The sequence below is a fragment of the Lithobates pipiens genome, unplaced genomic scaffold, assembly GCF_037356315.1.
Source record: "Lithobates pipiens isolate NorthernLeopardFrog02 unplaced genomic scaffold, aLitPip1_a1.2 Scaffold_16, whole genome shotgun sequence".
Classification (NCBI taxonomy): Eukaryota; Metazoa; Chordata; class Amphibia; order Anura; family Ranidae; genus Lithobates; species Lithobates pipiens.
Window position 1 is genome coordinate 67181015 of NW_027507748.1, and position 23251 is coordinate 67204265.

The 23251-nt window shown below is 43.1% G+C and overlaps 1 long non-coding RNA gene across 1 annotated transcript; it reads left to right on the plus strand.

Moving 5' to 3' along the window:
• Positions 1 to 5733: 5733 nt before the first annotated feature.
• LOC143984254 (uncharacterized) lies at positions 5734 to 17676 on the plus strand. The gene is made up of 3 exons (XR_013274746.1): positions 5734 to 5902; positions 16514 to 16685; positions 17433 to 17676. It is a non-coding gene; the product is annotated as an uncharacterized LOC143984254 (long non-coding RNA).
• Positions 17677 to 23251: the final 5575 nt, after the last annotated feature.

Here is a 23251-nt window from a genome sequence, read left to right on the forward strand (position 1 = left end):
TTACCCAATGCAGTGTACATACCCTACCAGTATGCAGGCATTTTAGTAGATGGACTGGTGTGGGTGAGAGCTGAGGGTACCTGCACATAGATCGAATGTATACACTGAGCTGTCCATCACAATTCACACATCTTTACACAAGAATAAGGATCTTTATTTTTACACATATGACTGTTATTTTCAGACCTCATTAGGTAGGATCCTATTAATGACAGTGTCCCCGCTGGGGCAATTTGTACCAGTGTCCCACTCAGGTGATGGGTTTCACAAAGAATAGAAAGGTGAAATGTCAATAGGGGGCATTCAGAGCCTCAATAAGATTTCTAAATGTCCACAATCTATACAAAATTGAAAAAAAAAAAAACCTTTGTCTGGATATAAGTTTAGATTGGAGGCCCAATTTAACCACTTAGACCCCTTTCACACTGGGGCGTTTCTCAGGCTCTTTAGCGTTAAAAAAAGCGCATGTAAAGCGCTTGAAAGAAGCCGCAACTGCAATCCCAATGTAAAAGCCCAAGTGCTTTCACACTGAGGCAGGGCGTAAAAAAAAAGTCCTGCAAGCAGCTTCTTTGCAGCGCTTTTGGAGAGGTAAATACACCGCTCCTAAAGCGCCCCTTTTCATTGAAATCAATGGGAAGCGCCTGAAAAACGCCTGAAAAGCGCCTGAAAAACGTTTTTGGCAGCCGTGTTTTGTGGGCGCTTTTAACCCGTTATTTGGCCACTAGCAGGGGTTAAAAGCGCCCCAATAGCGCTCAAAAAACGCTGGTAAAGCGCTGCTAGTTTAAGCGGCTCTTTATGAGCGTTTTTCGAGCGCTGACATTGTGAAAGGGCTTCTTTCAAGTGCTTCACAGGCACTTTTTTTAACGCTAAAGCACTTGAAAAACGCCTGAAAAACGCCCGTGTGAAAGGGGTCTTAAGGACCAGGCCTCTTTTTCAGACTCGGTGTTTACATGTTTAAAACAGTTTTTTTTGCTATAAAATTACTTAGAACCCCCAAACATTTTATATATTTTTTTTCTAACACCCTAGAGAATAAAATGGCGGTCATTGCAATACTTTTTTTCACACTGTATTTGCGCAGCGGTCTTAGAAGTGCACTTTTTTTGGAAAAAAATCACTTTTTTGATTAAAAAAATAAGACAACAGTAAAATTATTGTGAAAAATAATGTTACACCGAGTAAATTGATACCCAACATGTCACGCTTCAAAATTGCGCCCGCTCGTGGAATGGCGTCAAACTTTTAGCCTCAAAAATCTCCATAAGCGACATTTAAAAAATTCTACAGGTTGCATTTTTTGCGTTACAGACGAGGTCTAGGGCTAGAATTATTGCTTTCGCTCTGCCGATCGCGGCGATACCTCACATGTGTAGTTTGACTACCATTTTGATATGCGGGCGCTACTCATGTATGCGCTCGCTTCTGCTCGCAAGCTTGTCGGGACAGGGTGTTTTTAAAAACCTTTTTTTAAATTTTTTCTTATTTATTTTAATTGATTTTATTTATTTTTACACTGTTTTAAAAAAATAAAATAAAAAAATGATCACTTTTATTCCTATTACAAGGAATGTAAACATCCCTTGTAATAGAAAAAAGCATGACAGTTCATCTTAAATATGAGATCTGAGGTCAAGAAGTCCTCAGATCTCATATTTGAACCTAAATGCAATAAAAAAAAAATGTCATTTGAAAAAATGACATTGAAAAAATATACCTTTAAGAGGTATGGGCGGAAGTGCGGAAGTGACGTTTTGACATTGCTTCCGCCCTCCTATGGTATAGAGACGAGTGGGGGCCATCTTAGCCTCACTTGTCTCCATACCCAGCCATCAATAGGACCCGATCGCCTTCGCCACTACTGACGGCTCCGGTAAGCGGTGGAGGGTGCGGGAGGGGGGTGGCACCTCTCCCGGCGCCGATAGCGGTGATCTCGCGGGGACCACCGTTATCGCACACATGACTGGCGCCTGAAGAGATGGATACCTCGGTTGTGGCAGCAGCTTCTGCCGTTACCGAGATATCCCTCTTCAAAAATTGGACGTACGCTGGTTGTTAAGTGATTAAGCAAACTTGTCACCTAGCAGCGTTCTCTGATAATAATGACTTTTCTATTATATTCATATTTCCATTATGTATGTATTCCCCATCGCACTGCACGGGTGTCAAAGCTTGGCTGTTGTTTGTTCCTTTCAACCAATCAGAGAAGGCTTTACTTGGGCACCTGTTGGTTATTTTCAACCAATCAGAGAAGGCTTTACTTGATTGTGGAACTATATTTCCCATGATGCATTGCAAGACTGGAAAGGGTTTAGGACTTTGAGTGAAGCATGCAGCTGGAGAGCAAGGAGGCACTGAAGGTTATCAAAATTCCTTTTATTCCATAAATACAACATACAATACAATACATTACTGGCACAGAGATACATTGAGACCCGCGAGCCATCTAAAGTTGAGTTTCATCATTTATAATATGCGATATAAATATGTAAACATAAGATACAATTGTATATGACGTCCCATACATTAGTGATAAAATAGTCACTGACTGTAAACATAAGGGAGCAGCATTGTTGGCTCAAACAACTGGATGTATAACCATGATTGTAGCATCTATAGCTCGATGCGTTTTGTGCCTAACTGTCACTCATCAGGAGCAGACGCTGTAGGGATGTCTAAAGAATTGAAAGGTGAACAGTGAGTAAACTGATCACATATGAGATGGGGAAGGGGGAATGATGGGACATTCACCCATACTTACAGGTCAACAATGAACGTGGAGTGCGGCGGTGGATGCCAAGGCAAAGCTGCGGACAATTGTCTCCCACGGGAGCAGAGGTGGCAAAAACAATGGCAAAGCAACGGGGGAATCCTGAAGGGTGAAGTGTGACTGGGGGAGTGGACCCCACCAAAATCCATGTATGTGCATGGTGTGTGAATAAAAACATCTGTAAATGAATAGAAAAGTATGTATGATATATGAGCCGTATGGGAGATATTATTATATTACTAGTGAAGCAATAATCCAAATCTATTATAAGAACGTGGTAAAAGATGTGGGAAGTACGTAAATGTGGAATAGAATGTGAAAAAAACATGAAAAAAAAACCCCCACACACTATAAAGGAAAGACCAATATTGTTGATGTGCCTGAACTTAAATGAGATGGGAGAAAAGATGAATGGAGATAAAAAACTACAAAGCCAAAAAAACGAAAAAAGCAGGGATGAAAGATGAAAATGACCTCTTAAAGCGGTAGTAAACCCGCAATTTTTTTTTTTTAAACCTGCAAAGCAAAAGGCATAATGAGCTAGTATGCACCGCATACTAGCTCATTATGAAATGCTTACCTTAGAACGAGGCCCCGACATCTGGCCCGATCCACGCCGAGGGAGCTGACATGCTCCCTCTGCGTTTCTTCCGGGTATCGTGGCTCCGGCGCTGTAAGTGGCCGGAGCCGCGATATCGTCACTCCCGCGCATGCGCACGGGAGATTTCATTCCGGCCGGCCGGCCACTGCCGGATTTTCAGGCCGAGAATCCCCCTGTGCGCATGCGCCGCTGCAGTCAGCGGCGCATACCGAGGGGAATATCTCCTAAACCGTACAGGTTTAGGAGATATTTTTTTTACCTACAGGTAAGCCTTACTATAGGCTTTCCTGTAGGTAAAAGTTAAAAATTGGAGTATACAACCACTTTAAGTGGATGTGCATGTATGTGAAATAGCCGTGTATGATAACCCAGAGAGCACCCGCCCAAACAGAGCGCGCCCGTTCAAACAGTGGACGTATGAATACTCCACTGCAGCCATTGTTTGCCACCAACGTCACGCCGGCAGATATGGGAGAGGGGGAAGGCGTCAACCCGAGTGATAACCGCCCAGCGAATGGCACCAAACACACTGAGGCCGCGTACACACGGGCGGACTGTTTGCCCAACCTTGTCCGCTGAACAGTGTTTGGGCGGACAGTCCGCTCGTGTGTGGGCTTTCAGCGGACAGTTTCAGCGGACAGTTGGACGGACAAGGTTTTTCGGAAATTCCGAAAAACTGTCCGCTGAAACCTTGTTTCAGCGAACAGTCCGCCCGTGTGTAGGCTTGTTCGACAAACTAAGTTCCGCGCATGCTCAGAAAGGCTTTACACGCCGAAAGTTATAATGCAGTGTATAGGACGTCGTATTTTTCGTCCCGTCGTACGGCACGTTCACGTCATCGCGCACGGTTTCAGCGGACTGTTCGTTCGTCGTGTGTGGCCATGTCCGTCCATGCTGATTTTGAGCGGACTGTTTGCCGAAACTGTTGGACGGACAAAGTTGGGCGAACAGTCCGCCCGTGTGTACGCGGCCTCACTCATCCAAAATGCCGGATGTAAAGCCCAGGAAGCCAGTGGGAAATTGTGATTTTTTTTTTTTTTATATATATATATCTTTATTTCTGCAAAAAAATGTGCCAAATAATGGTAAAACTGTATTGCTCTGGTCACAGTGTGTAAAATAAAAAAAATAAAAAAAATGTAAAGTAAATTGTAAAGTGTAATTTTTTTTTAATTTTTACATACTGTCACAGCCACACCCGTTATATAACACTGTAAAAAATAATTGTATTTTATTTTTTTAATTACTTAATTTCCCTAAAAAATGTGAAAAAAAATGACAACCTCCAAAAACTCACCATGCTTCTAAAGGCTGGTTCACACCACAAAAACGCATTCCAAATCCGTTCTGGACGTGTTTCTACATGCGCGTTTTTAAAGTGTTTTTGTTGGCTTTTTGATGCATTTGTGGACGCATTCCATATGCTTTTTTTTTTCTTCTTTTACAGTTTTTTTCTTCACTCTACTAGGGTCCAGTGCATCTTTGAATGTGTTTTTAATGCGTTCCGGTGCAGTTTTGACGCGTTTTACAGCATTCCAGTACAGTCCAGTGCAGGACAAATGCAGAATGTTCTATTTTTTTTTTCTGGAACTGTTAAGCCCTGGAACTAACCACACTGGTGTGAACTATACTATTGGAAACCATATAGCCTACTTTCCATGCGTTTTTGATGCAGAAAAAAATGCACCGGTGTGGTGTGAACTGGCCCTTATTAAATACCTGTGGTACCATGCGATCGGGTGCAGGCAAAGGCATTGCATTTGGAGTGTTATTCACAATCTATTGACACCCACAGAAGATTGCGTACCCAGTGCAATTTGAACTCGATGATGGAAACGCGTATGGGTTTCCAATACCGCGTTCCTGTGTGAAAAAGCCATAAAGGGGAAAAAAAAAAGAATTTGTGTTTGCTTTCAATTACCTTTCATTTCTTTACCTTATCATTGGTGGTCACTGGTAATTTTACCCCCCACCACCACACACACACACACACACACACACCCTTTTAAACAAATGATCCCATTGTCATAGGTCAGTGAGGGTGAACCTCGGCACCCCAGATGTTTTGGAACTACATTTCCCATGATGCTCCGGCACTCTGTAGTGAAGATGAGCATCATGGGAAATGTAGTTCCAAAACATCTGGGGTGCCAATGTTCGCCATCACTGTCATAGGTGGTCACTGACACTTTGAAGGTAAAGGGTTTCAAAATCTGCACAAATCATAAGAGGTCATTGGCTTTGCCTGTGGATCAGCCCTTGTTCAGTAGTTGTCTAATGACGTAGTTATAGCCAATAACTTTGTGTGATATTTAGGTAATGAGAATTTATTATTACATTTTGTCTTTTTTTTCCCTTACAGATTTACTTGGTTGACAACTTTTTCGGATTTCAGTAATTTGAAGTTTGGTAGACGTTTGGGAAGCTATTATTCACCATCTCAAAGGATTAAAAGTTTTAAGATGCCTGGCACAGCAAGTAATATATTTTATTTCACTATTCCTGTATGACTCCCCACCCACACATACACAAAGGTAAGGGCCTCTTGACATCATCAACCTAGCAAGAACCCACAGCTGCTTTAGTTTTCATTTTTGTGTATTTTCACTATATTTTCACCTACATATTCTTTTGAAGAAGACATTTCTTGTCCCTGGGTGGCTACGTTCACCCCTCCACTGTATCTATGGAAACAGTCATTATTGCCACCCAAGCTCAAGAGGGAGGCTGTATATAATGATTGCCACTATCCCCCCTTTTAACCACTTAAGCCCCAGACCAATTTGCAGCCAAAGGACCAGGCCCCTTTACGGTTTTTATTTTGTCCGCTATAAACAAAAATAGAGCGACAATTTTGAAAAAAATGCAATATTTTTTACTTTTTGCTATAATAAACATCCCCAAAAAATATATAAAGAAATTTTTTTTCCTCAGTTTAGGCCGATACGTATTCTTCTACATATTTTTGGTAAAAAAAAATCGCAAGTAGCGATTATTGATTGGTTTGCGCAAAAGTTATAGCGTTTACAAAATAGGGGATAGTTTTATAGCATTTTTATTAATATATTTTTTTACTAGTAATGGCGGCGATCAGCAATTTTTATTGTGACTGCAACATTATGGCGAACACGTCGGACATTTTTGACACATTTTTGGGACCATTGTCATTTATACAGCAATCAGTGCTATTTAAATGCATTGATTCTTGTGTAAATGACACTGGCAGTGAAGGAGTTAACCACTAGGGGGGCAGTGTAGTCTTATGTATGGCATTGTGTTTTTTTTTTATTGTAGGGGGGCGTGACCTGGCATGTGACGTCATTGATCGTCCTTCCCTATAAAAGGGAAGAGACGATCGGTGACAGCCACACAGGGAAGCACGGGGAGAGGTTTGTTTACACAGACCTCTCCTCGTTCTTCAGCTCTGTGACCCGATCGCAGGACACCGGCAAGATCGGGTCTGCTGGTCCTGCGGCCACTGTCCCGGAGCACAGGACCGGGTCGGGAGCGTGCTCCTGACCCACGGCTGGGCACTTAAAAAGCAACGTACCAGTATGTGCTTGTGCCCAGCCGTGCCATTCTGCCAACGTGTATCAGCGTGAGGCGGTCCTTAAGTGGTTAATAGAAGATTGCCCTGTATTGTGGTTCACATCCTCCCTGCCCACATAGTAAACTAGCAGGCCAAGACTCAACAGATCCCAGGTGATGTCATGAGGGAGGGACTGAGGGAACCTCCAATACCCATTGGCTGAGGAGACTACAGTAGGTGGTGCGTACAGCCTATAGCTCACAGGCTGCTTTGCCTCCTCAGCAAATACGTGCACAGGGTGTGCAGTCCATCACATGCATTAAATCTTCATGGTTACAGTCTTCCTGTCTTGGCGTGGGATGGAGCGCCTCTAAATGTCGTTCCTGAGCAGCCTGTAATAATCCTCTCCATTGTGAGAGCTAAGGGTTTGAATGCCCAAATTTTGCATTGCGGTAACACAAACCATCGCAGCTGCGGCACATCTGAGAGGCCTCCCCAAGCTGTATTGGGTTACCAACAATGGGGTATAATCCCCACCACTGACCACAGAGAAGGAGCACAATTCCTCCTAATGACACCAACGATGGGGCCCGCTTTCTTCCAATGACACAGAGGATTGGACAAAATTCCTCGTAAAGATGATGCGACGATGGGGCATTGTGTTTTCCCCCACTTATGTTGGGACCTTTTTCAGCTCCCAGTGGCCACAGTCCAGCCCCCCAAAAGTCTGATGGATAGTAAACTGACCCTTTTTATAAAGTTTAGAGAACCCTTTTCTAGACTTAGGATGAGCAGTAAAAACTCAGTTGCCTGTTTTTACCACCCCCTGACAGCTCATGAGGGAAACAAAAGTCTTAAATGGGGCAAACTTATCCGTCTGAAAGTACTGACCTTTTTTAAAAACTAGTAGATGATCAGGCATTTTGGGCTTTATGCATTCCTGTCTCTTGTATTCATTGAGGGCCATTTCACACCACATGCAGGCCAGTGTGTTTTTTTTGCATCACAAATGCATGGAAAGTAGGTTATATGGTTTCCAATGGCATAGTTCACACCAGAGTGGAAGCAGAACTTGCTGTATTTTCCCTGCACTGGAACACGGTAAAACGCACTGGAATGCATCTGGAAATGCATCAAAAACGGACCGGCAATGCATTAACGTGGATGGATAAACTCATCAAGAAAGGATCTGGAGAACGTTTTTGTGGTGTGAACCAGGCCTTTCTCAAGATTCCTGCCCTCTATACATTTTGCACTATGTACATTGCTTGCACCTTACACCCACACTATACATAGTCTTAAGTTTAAGCCTTTCTCACTATTATCACACCTACAGGTCAACTCCTAATCTTCTATTGGGGGCCCTGCCCAGGTCAGTTGTATGGGGTCCCATGATTTCCAATGCCTGCCCTGCTTGTGGTCTATGATGTTTTCACTCCAACTTTGAATATAATTTATACAATAAGGAGCTCAAGACTGAGTTAAGCAAGACGACTGGGAGAAGAAACTGAATATTCAGAAGTAAAATCTGTAAATTTACCATGGTCCAAATAAAATACAATCACTCTACTAATATACTGTATATTCAAGTAGATTTATGCCTAGGGGAAGAGCGATGCCGCTCTAGGAAGGGTGCCCGGAAATGTAGCTCTCCTCAGAACAGGAGCAGCAGGTGCTGGCTAAGCATAGATAATTGGATGAAGGGAAGATTCTGGACAGCCGCACTCAAAATCAAATGCCTTTATTTAAAAAAAAAAAAAAAAATCACACAGGAGCTGACGTGTTTCACACTTTCAAAAGTGCTTATTCATAGCAGAATAAGCACTTTTAAAAGTTTGAAACGCGTCAGTCCCTGTGATCCGTTGTTTGCTGTGGCTTAAACTTTTTGAATTATTACCTCCTTTTTAATAAAGGCATTTTGAGTGCGGCTGTCCAGAACCTTCCCTTCGTCCAATTAGATTGATGCCTACTCACTAAAGTCTCATCATTTCCAAAGTTGTTTGCACTTAATAACTGGTGATCCAGCCTTGAAGAACCTTGTTCATGTACTTTCTATAATGGGGGTGACAACGTTTTCCCCCATTTGTGCTCCTGTGTTCCATCATGTCACATGCACCCCTGGCACAGACTAGTGATGCCTATATTTGCTATTGTCCAAATGTGGCCCTACAGGCATATTTGGATGATATCAGCCAGCATAACACTCCTTTGTTACATGTGGATGCGGGGCAGAGAATTCCATGGCTCTCAAGTGGTAGCTTCCCGTAGGTTCAGGTCCCAACATTAGTTCATTAATAGAAGGAACTACAAGCAGCCGTGTCAACAAGTTGAGGCAGGTGGGTTAAACCACTCTTTATCGTCCTATAGGTTTTGGAGACTCCACTGATCAGATCTCCCTGCTACAAATAATAAGGCCGATTTAAAAAAAGGATTTAAAAATGTTCACTATATATACTGTATATATATATATATATCCAATCAGATGAAATGCGTTAAGAATTTTTCTTTCACATGATTGGATAATTGCAGTAAAACTTTGGTGCACTTTATTGTGCAAACATTCATAAATCCTTTAGTGTATTAGCTTCACTGGGTCTGCTCCTGCACATGTCCATGAATCCACAGTTTGATACTAAACAGAAGGTGACCATAAGAGTGCCCCTTACATCAGGTGTCCATATGAGAGTACCCCCTTCTACCTAAGGTGTGCCCATCAGAGTGCCCCACTATATCAGGTATCCACATCAGAGTGCCCTGCTATATCCAGTGTCCCCATCAGAGTGCCATGCTACATCTGGTGTCCCCATCAGAGTGCCACGCTATATGCGATGTCCCCATCAGAGTGCCCCTCTATATCCGGTGTCCCCATCAGAGCGCCCCTCTATATCCGGTGTCCCCACCTGCTTTATCAGGTGTTTCCTTTAGAGTGCCCCCTCTATCAGGTGTCTCCAATAGAATACCCCCCTCTATATCAGGTGTTCCCATCAAGGGGCCCCCTTACATCAGGTTTTCTGATCGGGGGGGCCCTTACACCAGGTGTCTCAATCAGGTGTCCCCAATACAGTACCCCCCTTACATCAGGTGTCCCCATCAGAGAGCCCCATTACATCAAGTGACCCCAATACAGTACCCCCTTACATCAGGTGCCCCCCCCATTAGCGTGCCCCCTTATATAAGGTATCTACATAAGGGTGCCCCCATACATCAGGTCCCCATCAGAGTATCCCCTTACATCAGGTTTCCCCATAAGAGTACTGTCTAACATCAGGTGTTCCCATCAGAGTAACCTCCTCCAATCAGGGCCCCCCTTACATTAAGTGTCCCCATCAGAGTACCCCCTTATATCAGATGTCCCAATCAGGTGGCCCCCTTACATCAAGCGTTCCAATCAGAGTGCCCCTTCTATCAGATGTCCCAATCAGGGGGCCCCCTTACATCAAACATTCCAATCACAGTACCTCCCTTAGATCAGGTGTCCCCAATTAGAGTACCCCCTTACTCAAAATCTTCCCATCAGAGTACACCCCTTACATTAGGTGCCCCCATCAGAGTGTCCATTACATCAGGTATCCCCAACAAAGTAGCCCCTTACATCGAGTGTTCCCATCAGTGGGCCCCCTTACATCAAATGTCCCCATTAGAGTGCCCTTTATATCAAATTTCCCATTCCCTTACTTTAGAAGAGTCAATCCCCTGACACAGAATCCCCTGGCACATCAGATCAATGCAGACTCAACTAAATCACACGCAGAAAAAAGTGCCTTGCCCACACCATAATGCTGCGTTATGGCGTGTTGTGTAAACGCAGACTGTGTGCTTTTGTATGCAGCGCAACTCACAGCACCACAACTGCAATGCACAGAGATGAATGACGTGTCATTTTGTACCACTTCAATAGAGGATAAAAACTATACCATGCAATGGGGTTGATTTACTAAAGGCAAATCCACTTTGCACTACAAGTGCACTTGGAAATGCAGTCACTGTAGATCTGAGGGGAAGATCTGAAATGAGGGGAAGCTCTGCTGATTTTATCATCCAAAAATGCTGTTTTTTATTTTCCTTGCTTGTCCCCCTCAGATTTACAGCAACTTTACTTCCAAGTGCATGTGTAGTGCAAAGTGGATTTACCTTTAGTAAATAAACCTCACTATGTTGTGGCATCACTACTCACCACCCTTACCCAATGCAGTGTACATACCCTACCAGTATGCAGGCATTTTAGTAGATGGACTGGTGTGGGTGAGAGCTGAGGGTACCTGCACATAGATCGAATGTATACACTGAGCTGTCCATCACAATTCACACATCTTTACACAAGAATAAGGATCTTTATTTTTACACATATGACTGTTATTTTCAGACCTCATTAGGTAGGATCCTATTAATGACAGTGTCCCCGCTGGGGCAATTTGAACCAGTGTCCCACTCAGGTGATGGGTTTCACAAAGAATAGAAAGGTGAAATGTCAATAGGGGGCATTCAGAGCCTCAATAAGATTTCTAAATGTCCACAATCTATACAAAATTGAAAAAAAAAAACCTTTGTCTGGATCTAAGTTTAGATTGGAGGTCCAATTTAACCACTTAGACCCCTTTCACACTGGGGCGTTTTTCAGGCGCTTTAGCGTTAAAAAAAAGCGCATGTAAAGCGCTTGAAAGAAGCCGCAACTGCAATCCCAATGTAAAAGCCCGAGTGCTTTCACACTGAGATCCCTTTCACACTGGGGCATTTTTCAGACGCTTTAACGTTAAAAAAAGCGCCTGAAAGAAGCCGCAACTGCAATCCCAATGTAAAAACCCAAGTGCTTTCACACTGAGGCAGGGCGTAAAAAAAAAGTCCTGCAAGCAGCTTCTTTGCAGCGCTTTTGGAGAGGTGAATACACCGCTCCTAAAGCGCCCCTTTTCATTGAAATCAATGGGAAGCACCTGAAAAACGCCTGAAAAGCGCCTGAAAAACGCTTTTGGCAGCCGTGTTTTGTGGGCGCTTTTAACCCGTTGTTTGGCCACTAGCAGGGGTTAAAAGCGCCCCAATAGCGCTCGAAAAATGCTGGTAAAGCGCTGCTAGTTAAAGCGGCTCTTTATGAGCGTTTTTCGAGCACTGACATTGTGAAAGGGCTTCTTTCAAGTGCTTCACAGGCACTTTTTTTAACGCTAAAGCGCTTGAAAAACGCCTAAAAAAACGCCCGTGTGAAAGGGGTCTTAAGGACCAGGCCTCTTTTTCACACTCGGTGTTTACATGTTTAAAACCGTTTTTTTTGCTAGAAAATTACTTAGAACCCCCAAACATTTTATATATTTTTTTTCTAACACCCTAGAGAATAAAATGGCGGTCATTGCAATACTTTTTTTCACACTGTATTTGCGCAGCGGTCTTAGAAATGCACTTTTTTTGGAAAAAAAATCACTTTTTTGAATAAAAAAATCAGACAACAGTAAAATTAGCCCAATTTTTTTTTTATATTGTGAAAGATAATGTTACACCGAGTAAATTGATACCCAACATGTCACGCTTCAAAATTGCGCCCGCTCGTGAAATGGCGTCAAACTTTTAGCCTCAAAAATCTCCATAAGCGACATTTAAAAAATTCTACAGGTTGCATTTTTTGCGTTACAGAGGAGGTCTAGGGCTAGAATTATTGCTTTTGCTCTGCCGATCGCGGCGATATCTGACATGTGTGGTTTGACTACCATTTTGATATGCGGGCGCTACTCATGTATGCGCTCGCTTCTCCTCCCAAGCTCGTCGGGACAGGGTGTTTTTAAAAAACTTTTTTTTTATTTTTTCTTATTTATTTTAATTGATTTTATTTATATTTACACTGTTTTAAAAAAAAATTAAAAATTGATCACTTTTTTCCTATTACAAGGAATGTAAACATCCCTTGTAATAGAAAAAAAGCATGACAGTTCCTCTTAAATATGAGATCTGGGGTCAAAAAGTCCTCAGATCTCATATTTGAACCTAAATGCAATAAAAAAAAATAAAAAAATGTCATTTGAAAAAATGACATTGAAAAAATATACCTTTAAGAGATATGGGCAGAAGTGACATTTTGACGTCGCTTCCGCCCTCCTATGGTATAGAGACGAGTGGGGGCCATCTTAGCCTCACTCGTCTCCATACCCAGCCATCAATAGGACCCGATCGCCTTCGCCGCTACTGATGGCTCCGGTAAGCGGTGGAGGGCACGGGAGGGGGTTGGCACCTTTCCCGCCGCCGATAGCGGTGATCTCGTGGCGAACCCGCCGCGGAGACGACCATTATCGCACACATGACTGGCGCCTGAAGAGATGGATACCTCGGTTGTGGCAGCAGCTGCTGCCGTTACCGAGATATCCCTCTTCAAAAAATGGACGTACATCGGCCTGCGCTGGTTGTTAAGTGGTTAAGCAAACTTGTCACCTAGCAGCGTTCTCTGATAATAATGACTTTTCTATTATATTCATATTTCCATTATGTATGTATTCCCCATCGCACTGCACGGGTGTCAAAGCTTGGCCGTTGTTTGTTCCTTTCAACCAATCAGAGAAGGCTTTACTTGGGCACCTGTTGGTTATTTTCAACCAATCAGAGAAGGCTTTACTTGATTGTGGAACTATATTTCCCATGATGCATTGCAAGACTGGAAAGGGTTTAGGACTTTGAGTGAAGCATGCAGCTGGAGAGCAAGGAGGCACTGAAGGTTATCAAAATTCATTTTATTCCATAAATACAACATACAATACAATACATTACTGGCACAGAGATACATTGAGACCCGCGAGCCATCTAAAGTTTGATTTGCATAATTTATAATATGCGATATAAATATGTAAAAATAAGATACAATTGTATATGACGTCCCATACATTAGTGATAAAATAGTCACTGACTGTAAACATAAGGGAGCAGCATTGTTGGCTCAAACAACTGGATGTATAACCATGATTGTAGCATCTATAGCTCGATGCGTTTTGTGCCTAACTGTCACTCATCAGGAGCAGACGCTGTAGGGATGTCTAAAGAATTGAAAGGTGAACAGTGAGTAAACTGAACACATATGAGATGGGGAAGGGGGAATGATGGAACATTCACCCATACTTACAGGTCAACAATGAACGTGGAGTGCGGCGTTGGATGCCACGGCGAAGCGGCGGACAATTGTCTCCCACGGGAGCAGAGGTGGCAAAAACAATGGAAAAGCAATGGGGAATCCTGAAGGGTGAAGTGTGACTGGGGGAGTGGAGCCCACCAAAATCCATGTATGTGCATGGTGTGTGAATGAAAACATCTGTAAATGAATAGAAAAGTGTGTATGAATATATGAGCAGTATGGGAGATATTATTATATTACTGGTGAAGCAATAATCCAAATCTATTATAAGAACGTGGTAAAAGATGTGGGAAGTACGTAAATGTGGAATAGAATGTGAAAAAAACATGAAAAAAATACACACACTATAAAGGAAAGACCAATATTGTTGATGTGCCTGAACTTAAATGAGATGGGTGAAAAGATGAACGGAGATAAAAAAACTACAAAGGCAAAAAAACTAAAAAAGCAGAGATGAAAGATGAAAATGACCTCTTAAGTGGATGTGCATGTATGTGAAATAGCCGTGCATTATAACCCAGAGAGCACCCGCCCAAACAGAGCGCGCCCGTTCAAACAGTGGAAGTATGAATACTCCACTGCAGCCATTGTTTGCCACCAACGTCACGCTGGCAGATATGGGAGAGAGGGAAGGCGTCAACCCGAGTGATAACCGCCCAGCCAGTGGCGTAACTAGAACCTTCAGGGCCCCGATGCAAGAAACCATGAAGGGCCCCCCTGAACCCCAGCCAGGGCCCTTCCCTCCGAGTCCGGCAGTGGAACTCCAGGGCGTGGTCACAAGTATGACCTTTGTGAGCCCTGTAGCTCCACCACTAGTATCAGTAGTTTTTTTTTTTGACATTTTTAGGTGCCCCATTGGGCGATTGTCCCTAGGCAGAATTGGGTCCCTGTCCCCAGAAGAGATGAGGTCCTTTTCTCCAGGGCAGATGAAGTTACTGCCCCCAGGTGAGAAGGGGTCCCTGTCCCCAGGGGGATATGGAGGGGTATGTAATAGTGTGTGCTAGCTTCCTATGCTACTGCCGGCCATATGTAGAGGGGGCTGCATGGGCCCCCTGCATCACAGGGCCCAGTTGCGGTCGCGACTGCTGCACCCCCTATAGTTACGCCCCTGCGCCCAGAGAATGGCGCCAAACACACTCACTCATCCAGAACGCCGGATGTAAAGCCCAGGAAGCCAGTGGGAAATTGTGATTTTTTTTTTTTTTATATATCTTTATTTCTGCAAAAAAAATGTGCCAAATAATGGTAAAACTGTATTGCTCTGATCACAGTGTGTAAAAAAAAAAAAAGTAAAGTAAATTGTAAAATTGTAAAGTGTCATCTTTTTTTATTTTTTACATACTGTCACAGCCACCCCCGTTATATAACACTGTAAAAAAATAATTGCATTTTATTTTTTTAATTACTTAATTTCCCTAAAAAATGTGAAAAAAAAAATGACAACCTCCAAAAACTCGCCATGCTTCTAAGGGCTGGTTCACACCACAAAAACGCATTCCAAATCCGTTCTGGACGTGTTTCTACATGCACGTTTTTAAAGTGTTTTTGTTGGCTTTTTGATGCATTTGTGGATGCATTCCATATGCTTTTTTTTCTCTTCTTTTACTGTTTTTTTTCTTCACTGTACTGGGGTCCAGTGCATCTTTGAATGTGTTTTTGATGCGTTGCGGTGCGGTTTTGATGCGTTTTACAGCATTCCAGTACAGTCCAGTGCAGGACAAATGCAGCATGTTCTACTTTTTTTTTTCTGGAACTGTTAAGCCCTGGAACTAACCACACTGGTGTGAACTATACTATTGGAAACCATATAGCCTACTTTCCATGCGTTTTTGATGCAGAAAAAAATGCACTGGTGTGGTGTGAACTAGCCCTTATTAAATACCTGTGGTACCATGCGATCGGGTGCAGGCAAAGGCATTGCATTTGGAGTGTTATTCCGAATCTATTGACACCCACAGAAGATTGCGTACCCAGTGCGATTTGAACTCGATGATGAAAACGCGCATGGGTTTCCAATACCGCGTTCCTGTGTGAAAAAGCCATAAAGGGGAAAAAAAAAGAATTTGTGTTTGCTTTCAATTACCTTTCATTTCTTTACCTTATCATTGGTGGTCACTGGTAATTTTACCCCCCACCACCACACACACACACACACACACCCTTTTAAAGAAATGATCCCATCGTCATAGGTCAGTGAGGGTGAACCTCGGCACCCCAGATGTTTTGGAACTACATTTCCCATGATGCTCCGGCACTCTGTAGTGAAGATGAGCATCATGGGAAATGTAGTTCCAAAACATCTGGGGTGCCAATGTTCGCCATCACTGTCATAGGTGGTCACTGACACTTTGAAGGTAAAGGGTTTCAAAATCTGCACAAATCATAAGAGGTCATTGGCTTTGCCTGTGGATCAGCCCTTGTTCAGTAGTTGTCTAATGACGTAGTTATAGCCAATAACTTTGTGTGATATTTAGGTAATGAGAATTTATTATTAAATTTTGTCTTTTTGTTCCCTTACAGATTTACTTGGTTGACAACTTTTTCGGATTTCAGTAATTTGAAGTTTGGTAGACGTTTGGGAAGCTATTATTCACCATCTCAAAGGATTAAAAGTTTTAAGATGCCTGGCACAGCAAGTAATATATTTTATTTCACTATTCCTGTATGACTCCCCACCCACACATACACAAAGGTAAGGGCCTCTTGACATCATCAACCTAGCAAGAACCCACAGCTGCTTTAGTTTTCATTTTTGTGTATTTTCACTATATTTTCACCTACATATTCTTTTGAAGAAGACATTTCTTGTCCCTGGGTGGCTACGTTCACCCCTCCACTGTATCTATGGAAACAGTCATTATTGCCACCCAAGCTCGAGAGGGAGGCTGTATATAAAGATTGCCACTATCCCCCCTTTTAACCACTTAAGCCCCGGACCAATTTGCAGCCAAAGGACCAGGCCCCTTTGCGGTTTTTATTTTTTGTGCTACTAAACAAAAATAGAGCGACAATTTTGAAAAAAAATCAATATTTTTTAATTTTTGCTATAATATTATTGATTGTTTGCGCAAAAGTTATAGCGTTTACAAAATAGGGGATAGTTTTATAGCATTTTTATTAATATTTTTTTTTTACTAGTAATGGCGGCGATCAGCGATTTTTATTGTGACTGCAACATTATGGCGAACACGTCGGACATTTTTGACACATTTTTGGGACCATTGTCATTTATACAGCAATCAATGCTATTTAAATGCATTGATTCTTGTGTAAATGACACTGGCAGTGAAGGAGTTAACCACTAGGGGGGCAGTGTAGTGTTATGTATGACATTATGTGTTTTTTTTATTGTAGGGGGGTGTGAGGATCAAGGTATAAGAAACCAAGATGGTTGACAGTATGTTTCACTAAATGCTTATCTCGTCTGTTTTATTTTCAGTAACTTAAAGACACATCATCCTTAAGTCCGGATGGGTGCAGTCACGTACACATAAGAGGAAACCATGTCGTAAGGGTCATCTGCCACATCAACTCTAAAAGCAGAAGACACTTAGAAATTGCCTTTTATGGAAGTTGTTTTGTTTCAACATTTTTAACGCCTGTCTTTTTTAGTGTATAAAAAGAGCTGTGTTAATAAAGGACCTCAGAGTTGGGTGCGACTTTCTGAGCAGATATACTGAGAACTTCTTTCCGTGTCTCATTGCTTAGATAAGAACTCTAATAACAATTGGGAAACGGTAACATAACTTGATGAATAGGTGACTTGCAGTAGTCACACCTAACATTTTTGGCGCACGAACAGGGACTTCGCTAAAGAAACTACAAGAGGCGAACGAACATAAGGACGGAACGAAGAGGTCGGGCACATCAGGAACCACAGACAAAACCTGCGCAGGTAAGAAAAGCTTTATTTTCTTATAAACTCTGTGCTTCTTAGATTTGTGCCCACCCGATCTGTCTGTATTGTTCTTCAGGTAATACCAACCTCTGTAGTAAGCGAGTCTTGAATTTAATATTTGACTTATGTTACCGTTGTTTCTTGTCTGTCTCCTTGTCATCTGTCTGTTGTGACTGAGATAAGCCCTGTTTGTATGGTGTGAATTGAAACATATATCATCCCAATGAGTAACGGAATGCGCCCTTAACTCGTAAGAGTACTTGGGGGTCCGACACTTAAGTTTGATATACGCTTTTTGATTCATGAGCCTAAAAACGGGTTGAAAGTATAATTCCTGACTGCCTCAATAAAGCAGGAATAAGAAACGATTGCTGAGAAATTCCATGTTAAAGGGAAGGGAATAAGGTCTCCACAAAGTCCCGGAGATCTAGTCATATGTGTTTGGCCACCTACAAGTGATGATTGTGATTATTGTTTCTGTTGTATTAGTAGTCGCATTTATCTGGTTGGGGTGTAAAAGTAGTTCGGTTTCAGAATAAGTACCCCAGACAAAGTTTTAGTATTTTGGCACCCTAGGAGGAGAAGGCAACGAGACACTTAGTAAGTGATCCAAACGCCACCTAGGCAGGACTGTCAAAATGGGCCAGACACATGGTAAACCCCAGGAGGAATCTCAGAAATGTTATGCTGTTAAAGACATAATTACAATGTTGTATGGGAAGGACAAGGCACAGGGCACGAATAGGGTTCTCAAGAAATTTGGAATGGATGGAGAAAATGGGCTAAGTGTAGAAGGTTGGGAGAATATAAAGAGAGACAGACAGGGAGAGGTCCTGCAGAACAGATGGGTATCACAAATACAATGTTTAATTAAGGTTTCCAACAGGGCTAAAGAGGAGGGATGGAAGTATTGTCATGAACAGGGTGGATGGGACATGAAGGTCCGACGCAAGAGTCTCCCTTCTGCTCCCGAGGATGGAGTAAAAACGGAAGGTACTCCACCTCCTTATACCACTACCACACCGGGTAACGAAAGACCAAAACTTTATCCTTCCTTAAGAGGAAGAGGATGGGTATGCCGAGTATGCGGTACCCAAAATACAGACTGGGCACAGGAATGTGTACATTGCGGAGCTCAAAGACCAGAGTCCGTAGCTCCAGTCCACAGTCGGACTAGGGTAATACAAGTAAATAATCCAAATGCGGGTCAAGCAGGACAGCCACCTACAGTGACTCAACAAGTCGTTCTGAGGACATGGACACCTTGGTCGGCTGACACTCTTATGGCATTAATACAGAATGCTCCTGATCCCGTAGCAAAACCTGCCGCATTCTGTAGATTCGTGACACAATTACTAGACACACATGAAGCAGCTTGGCAAGATGGGGAAGATTTGTGTAGACATAAAATGACACTAACAATGTTTAATCAATTTATGAATGAAATTGCTCCACATAGACCACAAGGGGATCCAGCGGCAAATCCACCAGGAGTACACCCCCGTCATATAGACTCTAGACCCCTGTTTATTAATCAGTTACGAGAATTTTGCCAAAGTAAACAGCAGGAAAGGGGTTCGACAGCGCCCATAAAACAGGCCCCAGGTCAGACTGTTACAGAATTTTACCTCAACATGGAAAGCATGATGGCTGACGAAGGTCTAGATTTAGCCTTACCCGTCACCATTAGGGCTTTCAATCGGCAGTTTATGGAAGGACTAGTACCCCAAATAGGTGACAAACTGAAGGCATGTACTCCCGAATGGAGAGCCATACGGGACAGAGGAACATTGTTGCAGAAAGCACAAGGCATAGAGGCTGATTTAGCAGAAACTAAACCCAGAAGGACACCGGGAGTTAACACTGTTGCCCGGGTCAATGAAGGAGGGAATTCCTCCCGTAAACCTCTTACCTGTTATTACTGCAACAAGGTGGGACATATAAAAAGAGACTGTAGGAAAAGAATAAAAGACGAACAGGAAGGAAACACGGACAGAGACACAAGGGACAACAGACAGAGGCGTACCAACGATAGGGACGATCCGACCGCATGACTTGCCCCAGTCCTAGCTGAATCAGAGAATAAAATGCTCCACATGTTGATGAAGGTGGAAGGTAAACATATTCCTTGTTTAGTTGACACAGGAGCATCACGCAGCTTATTATCTGATTCAGTAGTCCCTCCACACATGACCTCCCGTGACACCATACCCATAAGTGGTTATGACGGTCTTTTGTCCGATGCCCCACTGACTAAACCTTTAAAAGTAAAAATAGGGAATCACATGTTTTTGTCACGCTTTTTGATTTCCAGAGGAGCCCCTACTAATTTATTAGGAGCAGATATTCTTCAGAAAATAGGAGCAAACATTACTTATCATCCAGATGGTATGGTCACCCTAGCAATAGGAGATGACCCAGAGGGTATAGAAATCTGTAATAAAATACAATGTTTGGAAGAAGAGCCAGAACCGTCCAATACACCCTCGCCGGAAATAGATCAAATTCTGTCTAGCCTTCCGGAAGGGCTATGGGAAACACATCCAGCAGACGTTGGGCTTTTGCCCATACCCCCGGTTACTCTACAGCTGATTCCAGGAGCAGTTCTCCCCCAGCAGAAACAGTACCCACTCAGTGCGCCCCAGGAAGCAGCTATAGAACTACAAGTGGAGGCTCTACTCAAAAGTGGAGCATTAAAAGAAATACAGTCACCAGCCAATACCCCATTGTATCCAGTCAAGAAAAAGACATTGGGGGATGGCCCAGTAAAGTATAGAATGGTACAAGACCTAAGGGCGGTAAACAAAATATTGGCCCCAATGACGCCACTAGTACCAAACCCGCATACTTTACTTTCAGAAGTACCATCAGATAGCTCCTCATTTACTGTTATAGACTTGGCTAATGCTTTATTTTCTGTACCCCTGGCGGAGGAATGTCAACCGTGGTTTGCGTTCCGTCTCAAAAACCGCCAGTTGACCTGGACACGCCTACCGCAAGGGATGGCGCATTCGCCAACTCTATACTCGCAAGCCCTACAGACAGTGTTGGGGGAATGGCAACCACCTGACACTTGTGTATTGTTGCAATATGTAGATGACCTATTGTTATGTTGTCCGGATAACGATACTTGTTTAAAAGCCACTCTATCATTGTTACAATTCCTGGCTGAAAAAGGGTGCAAAGTGAATAGAACTAAGTTACAGGTATGCCAGAAAAAGGTTGTCTTTTTGGGCCACTGTATATCCCAGGGTACCCGACACCTCACTGAAGAACGAGTCCAGGCCATAAGACAAATGAATGTCCCACGCAACTTTAAGCAACTTCGTATGTTTCTGGGAATAGTATCATATTGTAGACAATGGATACCACATGCCAGTTCTCTGATGCAGCCATTATATGATTGCTTGAAAATAGTACCCTATGTACTCACAGAAGCAGGTCATAAGTCTTTTAGCACCTTAAGAAAGTTACTAATTTCGGCACCTGCGATCGGGATCCCTGACTATACCAAAACATTTCATTTGTACATTGCTGAAATCACGGGACACGCAACAGGGGTGTTGACACAACAACACATCAAACAAAGGCCGGTAGCATATTTCTCAGCGGCTCTCGATCCTGTCTCTAGAGGATCACCGTCCTGTGTACGAGCAGTCGCAGCAGTGTCAATTATCATTGACAAATCCTCAGAAATTGTCTTAGACAATCCTGTAGTGGTACATACCACACATGACATACACGCCATCTTGTCACAAGTTCAGCCAAAACACATATCAATGGCGAGGCAGCTGCGTCTGCAATGCACCTTGCTCCTACCTCCCAATGTTACCTTCCAGCGATGCACTTCCTTTAACTTAGCACAACTTCTACCCTTACAGACAGATTTGACAGGGGGGAGTAATGGTGAAGGCACAGCACAAGAAACTCAGGATTCTGACACACTTTCATTTCATGACATAACATCTGATGAACACGATTGTTTTCAACTTATGGAACAAGAGACCACGGGGTTCCCACATGTCACAGACACACCCATTGCAAATGCAGAACACACACTGTACATAGATGGTAGTAGATTTGCCGATGACAAAGGTAAATATCACACAGGTTATGCTGTGGTAACGGACACACAGGTAATTGAGGCAAAGTCACTACCAGCACACATGTCGGCACAAGAAGCGGAACTCACGGCCCTAGAAAAAGCCCTAGAATACTTAGAAGGACGAGAAGGGAATATTTACACTGACTCTGCCTATGCTTATGGTGTTGCACATGATTATGGTCACATATGGAAAGCTAGAGGTTATCTAACAGCAGCAGGTACACCTGTAAAACATGGAGAGGGAATCAAGAAAGTCCTGAACAATCTTCAAAAAGTTAGAAGAGTAGCCATTATGAAGATAGCGGCACACACGAGCGCAAAAACAACTGAGGCAAAAGGAAACGCATTTGCAGATTTAGCTGCAAAGAAGGCAGCTCTAGGGGAAGTAAGCCCTGAGACCTTAGCCACGGTACAGGTGAGTATGCCCGAAACCACATGGCAGCAGCTGATCGAACTACAGGAACAAGCAGGGACTACTGAGAAGGACCGTTGGGTTAAGGAGGGAGCTGCACCAGGCCTTGACAATGTATGGAGAGAGGGAGACAAAATATGTCTACCCGCCTCTCTATACCCCGCAATGGCAGCGGCTGTCCACTTGCCCACTCATGTCAGCTCCAATTCTATGTATAGGATTGTAAGCCAAGGATGGCTAGCCCCTGGATTCAGTAGTACTGCAAGGAACTACTGTGCTGCATGCCAAATCTGTCTGTTAAATAACCCAGGACAGAGAGTGAAAACCCCACGTAAACATCAGGTTCGGGCCCAGTATCCCTTTCAGAGACTGCAAATTGACTATATCCAAATGCCTAAGAGCGGCCCATTTGAATTTTGTCTCGTGTGCATCTGCTTATTTTCAGGCTGGCCAGAAAGTTATCCAGTGAAATCAGCTACAGCGAAAGCCACAGCGAAGAAACTGATCACAGAGTTAATACCTAGGTTTGGTCTTCCTGAAACCATAGAATCAGATAGGGGAACACACTTTACAGGAGAAATCATGCAGAATGTAATGGCTATGTTAGGGGTTCAACAAAGTTTCCACACCCCTTACCACCCACAGAGTTCAGGATCAGTAGAAAGAGTAAATGGGACAATAAAGTTAAAAATACAAAAAGCTATGCAGGAGTTAAATAAACCATGGCCTGAATGCCTACCCTTAGCTTTGTTCTCCATAAGGTATACTCCAACGGGAAAAACAGGGTTATCCCCATATGAAATACTTTTTGGGAATGCACCCAGACTAGGTTTATACTTTCCA